We start from the raw sequence: 13458 nt of genomic DNA on the forward strand, positions 1-13458 counted from the left end.
ACTATTAACAAGCATATTAATATAGAACATTATAAAAGATAAAGTTATATTATGTTCGAATATTATTCTGTGTAGTTTTCCACAAAAATAAAGTCTGTTAAAATACATTATAACACTGATTATTTCCTACTTTTTTATACATGCATTATTCAAATTCCTTCAGTTAAAACGAAAATTTCAATAAATTCTTTTTCAGAACGACCATGTCTCTGTGTCAACTTTCACTGGGTTTTACTGTGGAATTATGGAGAAAACTAAAGGCAAAGTCTGTCACAATGCATTATAGCACTGATCAATTCCTGCTTTTTCTACAGGCATTATTCCAATTCCTTCAGAGTTAACATGAACATTTCTATTCATACTTCTTCAGATTGCCCAAGACTCTGTCTGTGTCAACTTTCAACTAATCAGTGTTATAATGTATTTTAACAGACTTTATTTTTGTGGAAAACTCCACAAAATAATATTCGAACATAATATAACTTTATCTTTTATAATGTTCAATATTAATGTGTTTGTTAATAGTCCCCCCTGTTTTTGGGCACATTTAATTAATAACCGCTGAAATATAGGTCTTCCTCAGCTTTTTGGCCACTCCATACCGTAATACCACAAACAGACGTGCTGCTGAATCCAGGTGGCGGCTGGCTTGACGGGTGTTCACAGATGGCGCTCACTTGACCGCGGTATCCACCAAATGCGGGTAAAAATCAGCTGTGGTGGGTAACCCTGTCAAATCACTTGCCAATTTGGTGGGTTACTTTTCGTAAATTATGTTCACTCATTAATTTCTTGGGGAAGTTCATGCAGGCCAAATCTGCGCAGGTTTAGCGCAAATACTGAACTCGTGAGACATCATGACATTATCGAGTATATTGCAAAAGCTAAACAAAACACACCTACAGAGGCACGCATACACGACGTGATGAAGTCTGGTTAGAGTAGACCAACACAGGATTTAGTGCGCGTGCGCATTTATAGTGCGCTCTTTCACTGCATGATTCAGTCTATTAATATACATTAACAATGATCACATACTTCAAGATAAGGAGGCATAAAATGTATATATTTATATCAATTCATATAGTTAATCAATATCACACGAAGAGTGCCGTTTTTTCTTACAAAATCAGCATGGTTACAAATGTGATATTTATTTTATACAACAGTTCAATAAACAATAAGTTAATATCAAGAGACTTATGTTTTAGACACCATATTGGCTGTTTTTGCGCTATTTCTGTGTGCTAATTCGCCAACAAAAAAACATTCCAAACACGGCCACAGTACTGTTTCCGCCACTGAATAAAAAATATATAATTCTGTAAGTCATAATAATGAGAAACTCTCATAATAATGACTTAACCTAATCCAAAAAAAAAAAAAAGACTTACTCGGTGCCTGCGGAACGCAAGAGTGACAGCACGCTAGCGCCATCTGTTGGTCAAAGCCCTGCAGGAACACCGCTAACATTGCTTTGTTCTGTAATCTAAAGTGTATCATGCTATAGTCTGTCATTAAATAACGATTTCAGATAAATTATCTGTATGTAGTCTTTTGTGTAATAGTTACTCTGCTAAATAGTTATCGCTTCAAACATTCCAGACCAATATTTCAGTTAAGAAATCCAGGCATTTTATGAAGAAATGAAAGCCAGTTTCTCGTAATAATAAGAAACTCTCATAATAATGACTTAACCTAATAAAAAAAACAATTTTTTTAAAAACTTACTCTACGCCTGCGGAACGCAAGAGTGACAGCACGCTAGCGCCATCTGTTGGTCAAAGCCATGCAGGAACACCGCTAACATTGCATGTGATGCATGAAAGGGACAGCTAATAAAACTAATAAATCATCGAAATACACATCTATAAATTAAGTTTATATGTGTAATGGCTTTCATTTCTTCATAAAATGCCTGGATTTCTTAACTGAAATATTGGTCTGGAATGTTTGAAGCCATAACTATCTGGCAGAGTAACTAGTACACAAAAGACTACATACAGATAATTGATCTGAAATCGTTATTTAATGACAGACTATAGCATGATACACTTTAGATTACAGAACAAAGCAATGTTAGCGGTGTTCCTGCATGGCTTTGACCAACAGATGGCGCTAGCGTAAATGATTGGAAAATATTAATTTCTATCACTGCTGTGAACTGACCACACAGAATAGGAAGAATATCAAAAACTTTAGGAGTCGGCGGTCCACGGTAGTCCTTAAGATATCAGAACAATAACACACTCAGCAAAATATCGTCTAATTATCTTTATCGATAAAATCAGAAAATATTGAGAAGAATTTGACTCAAAAGATGATGCACACTTTTAGAAAAAAATGGCTTTATAAAGGTGAGAATGCCCATAAAAGTTAAAAATCAATTTAAAATGATTGGAAAATATTAATTTCTATCACTGCTGTGAACTGACCACACAGAATAGGAAGAATATCAAAAACTTTAGGAGTCGGCGGTCCACGGTAGTCCTTAAGATATCAGAACAATAACACACTCAGCAAAATATCGTCTAATTATCTTTATCGATAAAATCACAGAAAATATTGAGATATTTTTTGTCAATATCGCACACCCCTAGTACTGACAATATTATTTGCAACGGTCGCTTTGTCACGCCCAGTGTAGACTGCCTCAAACTGTTGGTGTATTTCAGTCTTTTTTGTTTTGGCTAGAAGTTATGAATGGCCGGTAACTTAAAAATTTTGTAGCCAAATTGGCTGGTGAGTGAAAAAGTTCATTTCAATCCCTGTACTTAACACATTCAAGCTATAGAGTATGTACTCTTTTAGCATTCGTTAAGTAAGTACTTATTGAAATTAAGTACCTACTCAGTAAGTATGCGGTTTCGAATGCAGCCACTCTCTCTTTCGGGGCAGCCATGTTTTTTCCCTGTGTCTGCCCATCTCTATTGTGAACTTGTGTCCACGGAGTCTGCACCTGGTCAAGGTGGCTCTCAGTTTCTGACTGTCACTGCAGTATGCCATGGAGTATTCTCTCTTTAGGGCCAAATAGCATTGCATTTTACTTGGTTGTTGTGTTTGAGATTTCTAATGAGTGATGGGTTTCATTTGTGCTGTAATTTGGTTTAAATTAATAAGTTTTGAATACGGTAAATCAACGCTTTTTGAAAGTTACTTTTAAAGGCGCTATAAAGTTAGTAGTAGTAGTACCACATAGATGGCATTTTTGCTAGAAAAATCCAAGAAAAAAATATTAATAGTCTGATGTTTCGATATCGACTGTATCTTATATATACACAGTATATATATAGTATCTACAGTTCATCTTATAAGGTTCATAATCATAAAGGAACCTTAACAACAGGCCAGGTTCATATAAGAACCCTTCTGCTACAACAAAGGTTCTAAAATGAACTGACAACGTGCCAAATAATCAATGGATCATTATAGAAGCTATATTCAACTTTGAACCTTTATTATAGTTCGATGTTCATATTGGCACTTTAAAGTTATTTTTTGAACTCCAACGGTTCAAACTCTTCTTAGAGTGTAGTAGGTTTGGCAGTATTGTTCTGGTTCAGAGCATCAGTGTGATGGGGGTCAGTAGATTTTAGTGAAACATCAGGACTGAAGCTCTGGACCAGCTGAGGGAGAGGATTGGTTTTGCATGCTCACCTCTTAGTATTGCAGGGCTTCATAATGGTATGAGTAAGAGTCAGCGACTTAGATTCTTCCAGAATTTGATTGCCATTTTTTGCACTTTTATAATTAGTGGATATTTGCCTAATTCTGCCCTGCATGCATTATTTGTTGTGTGCCTGTGTACTTAGGTATTTTTTTAATAGAGCTCTACATGCAAGGTCTCAATTGGATGTTTTTCCCATTTGGTGAATTCTTGATTTGGATTTGTAAGTGGACCCCAGAGGGCAATCGGCTCAGTCACTGATTCTAATATTTTCAACCAAATTCTAATTGGGATCTCTATAGGATCTCTCCATGTCACTTTATGGATTTATCTCATGGGGGCAGTCGTGGCCTAATGGATAGAGAGTCGGACTTGTAAACCGAAGGTTGTGGGTTCAAGTCGCAGGGATTGTAGGTGGGGGGAGTGAATATCCACCTTCAATACCACGACTGAGGTGAGACCAGTATTGCCAATTTGGGCATTTTGTCGCCAAATTGAGCTACTTTCTCATTGTAGCTGCAACGTTTTTTTAAATTTTTTGCAACAAGGAGCTGTTTTAGCTATATTTAAATAAAACTAGCAATTTTTTGGAGATTTTTTTATTTTTTTTACTTGGCCACACCCTGCCGTAGGCCCGTGACCGCTCACGTTTGCTCTCAATCATGCCAATGAGTCTGCACACTGAACACCCCAGTACCCCCCCCCTGCCATGACGCAATCAAGATGCCGGAGAAAAAATGAACATCTTGTTTTAACCACGGACACAAAAGTTATACCACAATTCATGCACAGTCATGTCTGAGAGAGAGACACAGTGCATCATCGTGTAAAAAAAAAAGGAATGTATGAGAAACTGATATTTGGTATTGGATCATAAAGAAATGTTCATAAGTTTAGTTTTCTCATTGCTCAAAATCTGCGGGAAATGTGACTTGCTTACTGATATTCAAATACTTGTGCCGCAAAACTCAAAGCTTTTGTTGCTGTAGTTTCAGCCAATCACGGTGAAGCACCTCACCCTTTAGCCAATGAGCGTGAGGATCGCTTTGGCTGCGCGAGCGTTAGCTAGGCGGAGCGACAGAGGGGAGGATGTGTGCGGGAGCTTGATTGGAGACGGAAGCGAAATCTCACATGAAAATAAGACAACAAAACCGATGGGCAAAATAAGACAAAGTGTGCTAAAATAAAAACTTAATGGCCTTAATACAAACCGAATCTAATGGCGAAGGCAACGAACTAGTCAATACTGTACAAAGTGGCGTCAGAAAAGGTTTGTTCAAGTTTTCAAACAGCGAACATGCAGCCGAAGGACACGGAGTTCAGCACACAAGGTCTCCCAAAAGCTTTCCTTCACAGTTTGCGGACTTTATTCGATATTCTTGACGATGGAAGGAGGGGTTACGTTCACATATCTGAGATTGAGAGTCGGTGGCGCGGCGCGGAGGCTCGCGATTTACCCGCGGGCGTTCTGGAGAGTTTAAGGCGCGTCGCACCGCATCACGGGTGTCTGACTTTCGAGCGGTTCGTCGCGGGACTTAGAAACTCGATGTTCAAGCCCGAAAATGGCAGCAGATCGACTGCTTCACAGCAGAGAGCCGGCGGTAACGTTACCGCTCGGCCGCTTGACTGTAAAGTTCGGCCGCTTGGACCGAGTAACGGAATAAACACACTCCACAACCGGCAGAATGAACGGAACAGACCGCACGAGAGCTCTGCGTATTTAGACAAGCACAGCGATTCTATCGGGCAAAACGCGCATCAGATACGATCCGTAGAATCACTCGCTCTGGAATCCCCCGATGTCCAAAACACAGGTAAGTGCATCACTGTCATGATTCAGTCATCATAAGTTAACGACAGCATCCTTTCACTTTATCCGAGCGTTTAGACACCGAGACCTACCGAAGGATCGGCGGTTAGTGAGAGCTGTGAGAGCCCTCATTAATGCCCAGATGTAAGAGCAGTAACGTTAGATATAATCACGAAGACGTGAAATGCACCTTGAGGGATATTTGTACAGCTACACATTGTAAATAATTAGCTAAATTGTTAAATCCTGTCCAGACGTTGAATGTTGAAATAATGGAGAACGGCTGGGTTTCTATCAGAAGAGCTGTTATGATCATTTTATAATTGTAGATTGTGATAGCTGTCAGCCTGATGACTCCTTTCAAATCTGTGTGTGAAAGCAGCTCTCAGTCTTTCATAATGACAGGAGTGTTTGGACCGTTTGAAACAAGTAAACAGCAGTAACCACCAAAATACAGGCCAAACACAAAATTGGCAAAACATCACATTGTGAATCAAGTTTGTAAAACAACTTGCTTAAGAAGACCCTGTTATTTTTTTGTCTTTCAAGTTTTTATTCAGATCTGCAGACTGCTCTTAAAGCATGAAATCGGCTGCAAACTAGTTTATTTCATGACAAAAAGAGCTAATTTAAACGAATGTGGAGCCTTCAGTTCCCCAGACAACCCTGACGAAACTAGCACAGGCTTAACTTTTATTAAGACATAGGCCTAATGCAAATGATGAAGAGAGAAACCCATTAAAGGTCCCATATTTTACACCTTTCTGGAGTTTTATTTTCGGTTTTGATGTCCTTAAGAATATATATTTGCGGTATAAGTAACAAAAACCATCTCAATATATTTTTACAGCTCCTTTCTCAGGAGCTCTGCTGAGAACAGGTCGATTTTGGCCTGTCTAATTAATATTCATGAGCCTCTCTTCTGATTGGCCTGTTGTTTTCTGAGTGAAGCACGGCCAGGGCAACCACAGGTAACTAGGGTCAGCCGACGTCACAGCGCTAGCTGGAGGCAGCAAAACAAAGGGGAAACTAGAGGCAGCCCATTCAAACCAGCACAGATTCAGCTACATAACGAGCTTAAAATATCATCTTGTTGTGATGTTGGGTGCCAGAATCGACGTAATACAGCCTCAAATTAGAAATTTGATCGCATATCTGCTGCCACTGCCAGATACAAAACCGATGACAGCTGTAGTTAAACGCGTTCAAACGAGCAGACTGGACAGATCGTCAAAAAATGCTCACGTTTGCAGCGCACACTTCTTATCAGAAAAGGTTCAATAAAGTATTGTCTTTTGTTGTTATGATGTGACGTGACATGTGGCCAAGTATGGTTACCCACACTCGGAATTAGTGCTCTGCATTTATCCCATCCAAAGTGCACACACACAGCAGTGAACACACACACACACATCGTGAACACACACCCGGAGCAGTGGGCAGCCATTTATGCTGCGGTGCCCGGGGAGCAGTTGGGGGTTCGGTGCCTTGCTCAAGGCCACCTCAGTCGTGGTATTGAAGGTGGAAGAGAGCGCTGTACATTCCCCCCCCCCACCTACAATCCCTGCCGGTACGAGCCTTTTGGGTTACGAGCTACTCTCTAACCATTAGGCCACGATTTCCGTGTCTATGTTTCTTGCATCTCACGGCTATGTCGTGTATGAAATAATGTCTGCATGTGTATAAAACAACAAAACTGTCAATTTATATATAATCATTTGTAATTGTATATACATTGTTGTGATTAATTGTGGCTGGAACAATAATGTAGCTGTAAAAATAGTTGCCTGTCGAAATTTAAATGTATATACATCTTCATCATGACTAGATAGACACGGTGAGTTTGTCTTTACTGTACATGTTAGATGTGATTCACCTCATAGTAACAATCCTGTCAGATCGCCCATCCTTTGAGTGAGAGTGTAACGTTACAGGTCGGCCGATCTGGTTTCATAGTTAAAGTTAACTTTTTCGACATGTTTCCACGATGTTGTCTGGGGGTTTGGCAAAAGCAGAGTGGGACTGTGGGCGGTGCTCGGGGTGGTGACTGAAGGCGGTGACTGTATTTCTGACGTCAACTTTTTACGGAAGTCACAACGGTTCGTGAAAAATCACAGCTACTTTAAGCAGGCTGTGTGAATTTTACTGTGGACTGACTGTTTTGAAACTTATATGGTAGTTACATAGCACCTAGACCTCAGTTATCATGAAAAAAGCCAGGAAATTTCAGTTTTGACAATATGGGACCTTTAACTATTTTAGTCTTAGCAGTCATTTAAACGTTAAAATGCTAAACTGGGCTTTGGTGGTGACTTACGAACACAGTCATCAACACACACAGAGTACACAATCCGTCCAGTACTGACAATAAATCCAAAATAAATGCAAAGAAACGCAATGACAAGCATTGGGGCACCAGTTTTGTTATAAATATCTTATAGCGACAGTAATTTCTTCATTTTTGCCAGTAGGTGTGCAAAAACTGAGTAGGGTTGCAAAATTCTGGCAATTGTCCATGGAAATTAATAGGAATATATGGATATTAATGGGAACAAACTGGAAATTTGCTAAATTGCAGGTTAGCCTATATAACAGAGAACTTAAATGTATTATTTTTTATTTAAATCAGCATAATATTGGTTAAAGTCCACATGAAATCCACAGATGTTAATTTATGTACCCGCATGCTAATCCACAGGGAAAAAATATGTATTGTCTTGGTAATCGTTAATCAAAATCTGAACATTTGCTTCTGCTCTGGGATGGCGTTTCTTCTCTGATGACGTCAGTTTGATGCTTTGGGCACAATGTCCTTAACCACTCCCTTCCAACCGCTAGTTTGCTTTGTGAGAGATGGAGAGGAGGAGCGGTAAAATAAAACCCCACCCTCTTTTCATTAGTTTCATTTGGAAATACGTCACAATAACAGGGCTTCAGACTAACATTTAAGAACAGTGGCACCAGCGCCACTATGTACTACAAATGGTGGCGCCAGAAGAAGATTGGGTAGCGCTGGGGTGGTGGTGTGTGGGGTATTAAAAATAAAGAATTTACTGATAAAATTACTATTGTTTTGCATTAATATGTGCAGTTACTAATAATAATATTATTACACATTTTTTTCTTGGTAATACACATTTGACAGTAGAGCACTGAGCTTGAGTTGGGAAGCATACTTTTTTAACAACAGTAACGTGCAAAATAAATTTTTTATATGGAAATGTATATGCTACTCTTATTAAATGTACCATTATTCTTCTATATTATTATACTAAACTGACCGACAACTTCAGTGATTATAAAAGGAACACTCTTTATTGCTTTGTGGATTAGTCACAAATTGAAGAAAAGTTTGTTTTTCAAGGCACCTTTTCTTACTTTCCGGAAGTGACGTAACGAGAGGGAGAGCGGTCCATAGGAAAACAATGGATCGCAATGAAATTTTGAAAATTCCAATGAAACGGACGCTGAGGAAATTTTAAATATTTCTACACTTATGATGGACCACAGATACAATTATGAGCCTGCTATGTGGCCAAGAGAACAGGGACAGGCCAGTATTAGACAGAACAACGGTCAGAGGAGACTAATTGAGTTGTGTGAGGAGAACAGGGCAGGTTACTTGGTGAGAGACCAGTGTTAGCTTACAGATATACACACGTTAGCTAACGATATGTAATCAGGTAATAGCAAATCTAGTATTGTTCGTCTATGAGTATTGATACTTACCAGTAACAGAAACTAATAAGCGTTGATCAGGCGTGTCACACTCGTTAATATCCGACACAAACGTTACGTGATATAGCGGTTTCTCATCACCGCAGGAGAGAGAGAGAGAGATAAACACGTTTTTGTTACATTATGTGTGGGAAATGTGAGGCCATGGTCACAGCTGAGGAAAGTCAGTGCTGCAGGGAGTTACATACTGGGCCTTAGTGGAGAATGTGATCCCCACACTAGATGCCAAGCGTCTGACTCTGCACCCAGGCTATGAGGCTTGCCTATATGCACTTCAGACAGGAGCATGGACCTCTCCAGGCCAGCAGACCCATGTATGTTTAAGGCAGAGATCATTTATTATTCTGAGCGAAATACTTGTATGTATAAATACATAGTAAATTAAAGATTTCAATATGAAAAATATTTCAGCTCTGCTGAGAACAGGTCGATTTTGGGGGCGGGGGAGGTGGCGGGGGACCTGGGGCCTGGGGCAGAGCCGGTGGAATGGGCACCCAGGGCAGAACCAGCGGCCACCACAGCGGTGCGTCTGGTGCTGCCTCCCCGGAACCGGCAATGGCGGGCTCCGCCGCCTCGGGGGCACTGTGGGCGGACACCGCCGCCTCGGGGACACTGTGGGCGGGCACCGGCCTTAGTGGAGAATGTGATCCCCACACTAGATGCCAAGCGTCTGACTCTGCACCCAGGCTATGAGGCTTGCCTATATGCACTTCAGACAGGAGCATGGACCTCTCCAGGCCAGCAGACCCATGTATGTTTAAGGCAGAGATAATTTATTATTCTGAGCGAAATACTTGTATGCATAAATACATAGTAAATTAAAGATTTCAATATGAAAAACATCTACATTTTTTTGTTTTTTTTTCAAATTGCAAGTTGCCTATATTTAGGTTACAACTACCTGTAAGTCACACTTTTTGATGCCATTGGTATAAGACAATTTTGACAGCATACAGGCAAGCATTCTGAGCAGGCACGTCAAGAAGGCCTTAACTGCATGTGTTGTTTCAGCCATTAGAAGACAGTTTCCAGAGGAAGGAGGACTTTAAAGGTTTTGAATGGCCCCATTTTGGTGACAATCAATAAAAAAATATGTTTTTTATATTTAAAGAATTTGCCACTGACGATTCAAACGCGAGTTTTAAGCAGTGTAGAGTAGCGCTTGTTGTTTGTCATTTCTCACATCACAAATGCTGACATGGTTGTATGGTTTACGCGGCGCGACGCAATGCGTAAAAAGACAGTACAAGTCATTATTATCAGTAATTATGTCACCACTGGATGCAACAAATGCCTTGTTTGTAATGGGTTTTATTGGTTTTGTCTCGTCGTGTCGGGACATGGCATCACAGTATGGTAAGGGGTGTAACATTTGTGTCACACCAATCAGCTTCACCTCGCTTTTCTAAACGATGAGCTTTGTAAAAATCGACGCGTTTCAGCGTTAGCATTAGGCTTGCCGCGATAAACGGTGCTGACGGTGATACCGGTGTTAAGCCGCAACAACAGTTACATCACTTGCCCACTGCGGCACCGACCCCCACCGTCGTTTAGATTTTTTGTAGTAATAAAAATAATTTAGTTCAGTAAAAGAACAGACCCTACAAATAAAAACGTGCAGCAAACGCCCCCGGCCCCGTGTTGTCACACGTCGATTAACCAGTGGGAAAATTTCCTCACCGCCACAACCCTACGGGGCATAGAGGAGCAACAATAATGTACATTATGTGTATAATAATGTGTTTTTTGAACCTTAAACCGCATAAACACATTTCATTACACTAAATACACAATGTTCTTTATTAGCAACGTCATATGACCGCTTTAAAAGAATAAGAAGTTTGAGTGAACAAATGCTTTATTACAGTGTGTAGCAGACAACAAGGATGCAGAATATAATTTAGATGGGGCAGAAATACCATCGCGAGTTTTAAGCAGTGTAGAGTAGCGCTTGTTGTTTGTCATTTCTCACATCACAAATGCTGACATGGTTGTATGGTTTACGCGGCGCGACGCAATGCGTAAAAAGACAGTACAAGTCATTATTATCAGTAATTATGTCACCACTGGATGCAACAAATGCCTTGTTTGTAATGGGTTTTATTGGTTTTGTCTCGTCGTGTCGGGACATGGCATCACAGTATGGTAAGGGGTGTAACATTTGTGTCACACCAATCAGCTTCACCTCGCTTTTCTAAACGATGAGCTTTGTAAAAATCGACGCGTTTCAGCGTTAGCATTAGGCTTGCCGCGATAAACGGTGCTGACGGTGATACCGGTGTTAAGCCGCAACAACAGTTACATCACTTGCCCACTGCGGCACCGACCCCCACCGTCGTTTAGATTTTTTGTAGTAATAAAAATAATTTAGTTCAGTAAAAGAACAGACCCTACAAATAAAAACGTGCAGCAAACGCCCCCGGCCCCGTGTTGTCACACGTCGATTAACCAGTGGGAAAATTTCCTCACCGCCACAACCCTACGGGGCATAGAGGAGCAACAATAATGTACATTATGTGTATAATAATGTGTTTTTTGAACCTTAAACCGCATAAACACATTTCATTACACTAAATACACAATGTTCTTTATTAGCAACGTCATATGACCGCTTTAAAAGAATAAGAAGTTTGAGTGAACAAATGCTTTATTACAGTGTGTAGCAGACAACAAGGATGCAGAATATAATTTAGATGGGGCAGAAATACCATTTTTTTTGGTATTAAAGTTATTATAGAGCCCTATAAAATGTTTTATTTTTATTAAAATTCTGTGCGTTTTTTTTTGTATTTAGTTTTAATGGTTTATTAAAACTATAAAACTTATTTTAATAACCAAAAACATGTTTAATCAATTGAATTCATAAAGCTTTACCACCTTTTTTTATTATTAATAAATTATAAAAAATTTTAAGAATAATATATATCATAATCATATTTTCTCTTTTTTTTCTGTGTTTTATGGTTTAATACAAATATATTGTCAAAAACAGAGGTAATCAAATGAATGCATAAAACCTTAACGTTTTTATTGATGCTTTAAAATGTTATCAAATAAAAATGTAACTTATTTTTGGACACAACATAATGTTCTTTATTAGCAACGTCATATGACCCCTTTAAAAGAATAAGAAGTTTTGAGTGAACAAATGCTTTATTACAGTGTGTAGCAGACAACAAGGGTGCAGAATATAATTTAGATGGGGCAAACAGAGTGAAATTTTTTTTAGGTATTAAAGTTATTATAGAGCCCTATAAAATGTTTTATTTTTATTAAAATTCTGTGCGTTTTATTTTTTGTATTTAGTTTTAATGGTTTATTCACATTTTAATAACCAAAAACATGTTTAATCAATTGAATTCATAAAGCTTTTTTTATTATTAATAAATTATTAAATTAAGAATAATATATATCATAATCATATTTTCTCTTTTTTTTCTGTGTTTTATGGTTTAATACAAATATATTGTCAAAAACAGAGGTAATCAAATGAATGCATAAAACCTTAACGTTTTTATTGATGCTTTAAAATGTTATCAAATAAAAATGTAACTTATTTTTGGCAAAGAGCTGCAGCACAACAGAGGTATACCAAGTTAAAACATGGACAAACATGATATTTTTTTAAAACAATATTGTAAAAAATTCTGATTATAAAGAATATTATTATTGTTGTTATTATATAACTGATGTACATTCAATTATACAATGCTAATATAATTTGGTTGTAGCGGACCTTTGAGTTTCAGAGTGTATTTTACAATGTTTTTCTCAAATAAAACTAGAAAAGGTTTAAGTTTTCTCTCAGAGCAGCTCTGGGGATGTTCATGTTTATGCAGATGCTGAAAACACCATTAGCGTCGTGTGTACTTCAGTATGTAGTAGATAAAACGGCGCCACTCAGACATGCAGATTATTTATATAGCAGTCTCTTTGCGCTTTAATATTCACAGACCCATTATATCTACTTTTTATTTATCCATCCATCAGACTGCGCGTTTTACGCGACATCCGCGTTATACTGTAAATTCCATGTTCACGACTGCACTGGAATTCCCTCTGCATCATGGAAATCATACGGCCTGAACTTATAACTTGTTATAAATGCGACATACCTTCATCTGCACGGAGGGATGGTGTTCGTGAATATGAGTGAACATGTTGGATGTATTGCATCCTTTTGCAGCCACATTTTTTGCAAATTGAATATTCGTCCTCAAGGACAACCTCACGTTAGTTTTTT

The 13458-nt window shown here is 38.7% G+C and overlaps 1 pseudogene; it reads left to right on the plus strand.

Annotated features, from left to right (window-relative positions):
* Positions 1-4762: 4762 nt before the first annotated feature.
* Positions 4763-5516, plus strand: LOC107571021 (uncharacterized; annotated as a pseudogene).
* The last annotated feature ends 7942 nt before the right edge of the window (positions 5517-13458 follow it).

This window comes from Sinocyclocheilus grahami, unplaced genomic scaffold, assembly GCF_001515645.1.
Source record: "Sinocyclocheilus grahami isolate Dianchi unplaced genomic scaffold, SAMN03320097.WGS_v1.1 scaffold1538.1, whole genome shotgun sequence".
NCBI classification, from domain to species: Eukaryota; Metazoa; Chordata; class Actinopteri; order Cypriniformes; family Cyprinidae; genus Sinocyclocheilus; species Sinocyclocheilus grahami.